Source organism: Protobothrops mucrosquamatus, unplaced genomic scaffold, assembly GCF_001527695.2.
Source record: "Protobothrops mucrosquamatus isolate PMUCROS unplaced genomic scaffold, P.Mucros_1.0 scaffold1979, whole genome shotgun sequence".
Taxonomy (NCBI): Eukaryota; Metazoa; Chordata; class Lepidosauria; order Squamata; family Viperidae; genus Protobothrops; species Protobothrops mucrosquamatus.
This window is the reverse complement of record NW_015388095.1, coordinates 80,485-87,145: the sequence shown is the minus strand read 5'-3', so window position 1 is coordinate 87,145 and position 6,661 is coordinate 80,485.

Sequence of the window (6,661 nt, the reverse complement as noted above, 5' to 3'; positions counted from 1 at the left end):
TTCTGATTCATGACCATATGAAGAGAGATATTCAAAACTTTCTCCTTAACTATATATTTATAGGGACCCTAGTTCTGAAATACACTGTTATTGAAGATCAAAGCAGATACAAAATAACAACCCTCACAAAATTATTCACACTGCATTGTTCATTTAAACCTGGTAAACAAGGATATGCATTTCCTTTGCTGGGGTTATCATTGTTTTTCATTCTGAATATGTTGGGAGAAAAATTGCCAGGGTGCATCAATACTTCGTAGTATTTGGTTTTCTGAGCAAATTGCAGTAATAAAATCATTTCTTCCTTATAAACCTAGCTCTTGAACAGGAATAAATTGCTTAAATTAATCAAAGAAATAGACTATGTGCCGCTTGATGAGCTTTAGCAGATTTTTTGAGGTTACAAAAATCTCAACGTAATTAGTTAAGAGCAAGCTTAACCAAATATATGTTTATTTACAAACTGTTTTTTACAGATTTCCATTTCATTTCTCCAAGAAGGCAAGTCACTTTAACTATATCTATAGTTATTTTGCTATAAATACAAGAAAAACAATCTACATATTTCACTAAAATGTTTTCAAAAAGCGATTTTAATAACATTAATACTCGTAAACATTTTATGAAGTGAAGGAGTCATCTGTTTATTAAGACAATTCAATTTGTCTTTTCAAGGGAGCAGCATCATGACTTCTATACGTTCTGTGACTCCTATAGAGCCAAATAGAGCATATCATGGCAGAGTGAAGAGTAAATATACATTTACAACAGGGGTCTTCAAACCTGGCCCTTTTATGACTTGTGGACTTCAACTCCCAGAATTCCTCAGCCAGGCACACTGGCTGAGGAATTCTGGGAGTTGAAGTCCACAAGTCATAAAAGGGCCAAGTTTGAAGACCCCTGATTTACAACAACAATCTACAATCTATATACCTGATAAGTCAGTGTTACATTTGCTACCTGCTGTTCTTGACCTATTCTATGTGCCCAAACAATACATTACGTGAAAGGAGGGACGTCTAGCTGGATTTAAATTCCATTCTCCAAATTATGCTTAGAACATTTATGTACTTTCTATTGATATTTGTGGGGTTCATTTTCTGTCAAACACTAGCTGATGAGCAGATTATGCTAATGAGACTGAACAAATATACTTTATCCATGTGAAGAAGCCATGTTGTGCATGTATAATATCCAAGTAGGGCCCAAACCCATGAAAATATGAATGAGGGCAACTTGTATTGTTAAATGAAGGAATCTTATTAAAATTAGATCAGAACAGTCAATGCAATAGCTAAGCAGCTGCAATAACACTAAAAACTGAACATGAAAGACTGTATGGTAATCCCTCCCTTGTAATATTGCAAAACTGCTTTCTATCAAGATTTCAAACATCGAAAGGAACAACGCTGCTATAAATTATCCTAGCTGACAGAACAATTGTGCACAACTCTTCAAACTCTAGATATCCAATGAAGTGGAACCAGCAATATTCTATGATTGGGGGGGGGGGAGGAGAAAGGCCTATTATTTAGCTGGCAGTTTGTTTGAAATCTCAGCTGCAGTTGTCAACTCTGTTGAAAAACATGCTGGCCACTTGAGTGTCTAGAAACTCCAACTATGTATGGGGTTCCCCTTTTCTATCCATATACCTAGGGCAGATCATAGTATTTCCAAGTGAGCAAATGGAAGTAAGAAGTAAATGATACAGAATCTTAGTTAACTGACCTGATTATTCAAAGTGCCTAAGGAAATAGTTACATTGTTTTCAGAGCTTGATTGTTCCGAAATTCCTACCTATGAATTGAGTGTGACAAGACAAGTCAAGTAAAAATTCATATCCACATGGAATGGAAACTTCTGACAAGGGCTTTCCTTTTCTCTGGCATTAAGAGTAGACCAATAAAGTAATTAAGAATCTGCTTCTCCTTTCGTAATATCCTTAAGCTTCTTCATTCTGTCAATATGACATCTGGCCTTGTTTGAAGTGTTATTTATTTTGAAAATACTGTAAACACTCTACACGAAGTGTCACATTTTTTGAGACATCTTAAAATATTAGTAATGCAATTCCAAGCATGCTTACTCTGTCCAGTCAGCACACTGTTCAACATGATGACATAGTGATGTCATTAAAAGTGGATGAAATATTTCAGCTTATTTTTTCACTCTGGGAAGTTCAGGGAATTAAAGGAAGTGTATGTTTTCATTTCCATCCTTAAAATTGTACCTACGCCAAACGGGCACATGTATCAGCCATTTTGCAACTAAACTCAGCTGTATAATCTTGCTTGCTGTTGCTCCACAAAGCTCTCTGCCATTGACAGACTCCCTATCCCTTCTTGAGGGACAATTCATAAAACATTTGCAGTAATTAATAAGTGATATAATAAATAAACAATAACCACTTAGTTTTCTGTTGGCAAAAAACCAGCATTAATAAAGCTCTGTCTTGGCATCTATGAAAATTGAGTTGTATAACAAATTTAAACCATAACATGGTGGCACAGTGGTTAGAATGCAGTACTGCAGGCTAAGTCTGTGGACTGCTGGCTGCCAGCAGTTCAGCAGTTCGATTCTCACCAACTCAAGGTTGAGTCAGCCTTCCAAGGTCAGCCTTCCAAGGTCAGCCTTCCAAGTAAAATGAGGACCCAAATTGTTAGGGGCAATATTCTGATTCTGCAAACTGCTTAGAGAGGGCTGTAAAGCACTGTGAAGTGGCATATAAGTCTAAATGCTATTGATATTATTATCTATGGTTGTATAGTGTGGTTTGTATGCATTAGCTATAATCTATGATTAGATAGGAAAGATAAAATTCAGCTCACAATTTGCTGAATTAAAAAAAATGCACTTTATATCTATACTGTTCTTTAGTGCAGGGTCCCAACCCCCAGTCCATGGACCATGACCGGTTTGCGGCCTACTGGCAACTGGTCCGCACAAGCGGGGCGCAAGCTTGGGATTAGGTAGAACATGCAAAATCATCCCCTCCCCCCCCGATCCACCGAGCCAGAAAGATGGGTGACCGCTGTTTCAGTGCAGAGATATCCACTGGTATCTCTGCATTGAGTATTTATTACAAAGATATATACTAAAATGCAACGGGCCATTTACTTTTGTAGAAATAGTTATAAAACTGGCAAAGAACAATGTCTTTTATCACAGCTAATTGCTTCAAACTGCATGTCTTTTTAAAAAGTCCTCGCATTATTTCCAGTGGTATGTAACTAAAGCTAGATCTTTTGTGGGGGGAAAAATAATAACAAAATGTGATTTTATTTCTATTATTAGCATGCCTAGAAAACCTGAACCTCAACTCCTTGAACATTTATCACTTGCTAAAAAGCAAAGAGAGAAGTAGTGGAAGAAATGGGCTGAGGACATGGCTTCCCTCTCACCTTCTTTTGCCCATTTGGCAGCAGATGGCAATATTATATTAGTGATGGGATTTCAAGAGATGCACCTGCATTATTCTGTAACTAAAACCACAGGATATGGTTTAGTCTAGATCAGTGGTGGCGAACCTACGGCACGGGTGCCAGAGGCGGCATCAGAGCCCTCTCTGTGGGCACGCACGCCGTCGCCCCAGTCCTAGGCCTTCAGCTGGATTTTATAAAACCTTTTCGCTTTAGGCCTCCACCACCGTGTGCAAAAAAAAAAAAGGTTCAATCAGTCAATTTCAACTTCTTGCAGAGAAAAAAAAGATCTTGCAAAGTTGGAATTGATTGATTGAACTTTTTAGTCCCACCCAGTCCGCCATTACNAGCAGGCAGGACTGGCCTAAGTATTACTTTTAATTAGTTTTCTATTGGTTTTAAAGGATACTAATTGGCCTATTGCAATATTTTATTTTAATTGATTTTAAAATGTGGTATGTTTTTTGTATTTGTTTACTTGTTTTTAACGGGCTGTAAGCCGCCCTGAGTCCGCAAGGAGAAGGGCGGGGTAGAAATCCAATAAAATAAAAAAAAAATAAATCAAAAATTTATTTATCTTGGAGAAAACTTGATTTCGTGGCACATAATCAACAGCTTACATTTTTTAAAAATGCATAAATAGTAGATATGTAGTGGCTGGAAAACTGTTTGAATTGGATTGAATTAGAGCAGGGGTGGGCAATTAACTTTCCCAAGGGGCCATATGAGAAACTGGGACTGTTGTGGAGGGCCACTACAGCCCCCTGACATGGTCCTCTGCCGCTGCACTTCTGTGGCCCACCCACTGGCCCCCTCTATGACCCTCTCTGCCCCCCCCCACTGCAGGCTGGACAGGGACAGTCAAAGGGCTGGACCTTGCCCAGAGTCTGTAAAATGCCAGGTGTGAATTAGAGGCTTCTCAATTTGGCTGGATGTCTGATTCAAAGAAAGATTGAGGCCTTTGATTAGGCAGGGCAGAAGAAATTCAAACTTTTTTTTAAAAATGATGTTAAACACAATAGGATAAAGTTGTAGAGATGAAGTAATGAGAAAAAGAAGGGTGCCCAGATTTTGAAAATACATACAGGAATTTGGAAGTATGATGCTATAAATTTTGACTTTGTAGACAGAATGCAATGACATTTACTGGTCCACTAGTTAAATGATAGATACTCAATCACTAATAAAATAAAATAAAAATTTGCTCTATGTAAAATTCACCTTTAACTTCAGAAATGAGTTAACCTGCGGCTCGGTCTACATTCCAAGATCACAATGCCCAAATCTGGAAACACAATGGCAAAGTTAGTGAAAACCTGAACGAATGAACTAAAATGATAAATCAGGACCTACTGCAATATTTCTGCTTATTTCAAATGCTACATGCAGCGATGTTTGAGCTGAGGACTGGAACAGTCAGGGGATGTATAACAATTGTTTTCAACTTCTGACTTGGTGTCAAGTCTTCCAGGACAACATATAAAGATGGCTCACCCAGCCTGTGGGTCTTCCAGTAATGTTTCTCTACCCCCATCCCGGTTGTATTGTTACAAGGCTCCACAATATGGAAGCAGTGGTGCTCAAGTAATCCTGCCTGTTTTTCCTTCAGGAAAGACCTGGAGCAGGAAAAGGCTTTTCTCCATTTCTCAAGCAGGCTAGGAAATGAAACTTGTCTAGGTATAACAAATAGAGTAATTAGTGCTGGACAAATGATCATATTTAATGTGTGTGTGTGTGTGTGTGTGTGTGTGTGTGTGTGTGTGTGTGTTAGAGATATGTTTGGGTGGGATTAGGATCTCAACACATTTGGGAAGTGTGGAAGACTACAATAGAACCCAATTATTCTGCTAAAGTCACTCTGGAATAATTTGAATTCAACAATCCTGAAGTGTCTCTTGATATCTGTATGCAGTTGTGCAGTATTACTTTTAGAAGAAGTGAAGACAATTTGAAAGCATTTTTGTAATAGAATCTTACGTATGTTAACTCAAAACTGATTTTTTTAAATCTGATTTGTTCCTAAAATAAAGTATGTTGGATATTAGTCTTTAATTGTGTTAATAATTAAGGTTTGTGTACAGTTGATTTTTTCAGAGATACAGAGATATAAAAGGACAAATAATTGATCATACATATTTAGATGAAATATTTGAGATTAAAATTCTATCAGCTTCAAAAAATGTTATTTTTTTTAAAAAATACAGCTTTTTGGAAGCAAGGGCGAGAAGGAGGGAGGGAGATATATATATATATATAATGTATATATAATGTGAAATAAAATAAGGTGATCATCAGGATAAAATCATAAACACAAATTAATTGTGTTTAATATATATACTGGATTTTCCAAATAGGAAAAGAACCTGCACAGAAAATAGTTCAGCTGCAATGGTCAGAATTCCAGTTATTTTCCACTAATACAAGGAGTGATTAGTATAAAAATGATTCAAGTGCTGAGAAACAGCAAGAAAGAAACAATCTGGAAATTGAACATTAGAGACAGGATGTTGAAAATATTTAAAACTTTGATTACTTTCTAAAATACCTAAGAGTAAATTACCTAAAGTTTACTTTTGCCTGCATTTTAAACAGAAGCCATTTAAAGCAGTTCTCTAGTAAATATAATCACCATGCCCGTCCCCCCATCCCCAATTTTGGCTTAATATTACAAGAATACAAACAACAGAAATAATAGAAACAAGTTTTCTTTATTAAATGTAACTGTGGATTTTTTGCAGTCCTTAGTTCAAGTTATACTGCAAATTATTTAGCTGGATTTTATGATTCCTGATCTATGTTGTTTGAAAATTGTATTTCATGAACAATACAGTATATTTCAGTTTTCTACATATTGAATGCAAATTAGGTACATCAAAACATTATGCAACGTGAGTGGTAGATACATGTAAAGGTGCAAAAAAAAATGAGGTATTGTACATTAAATACATTATCATGCAATATGCCATTAAAAATAAAGTCTCCAATATTTGTAAATTAATATTCTTTTAAATAATTTTTATTCTAAAATGGTTTCACATTTCCTCCCCCCCCCCATCCTGTAGGATTTCAGATGAGTCTGAACAGTGGTCATACCACATGTATTAAAAATATCCAGGAGACATTTATAAATCTAACGGTTTTGTTTCTATAAATTGATGTGGTGATTACCTCAGCTCCACATGAAACTTCAAAATTTGCTAAGGGAAGTCTTATTTTCCTGAAACTGAACAGAATGTACATGC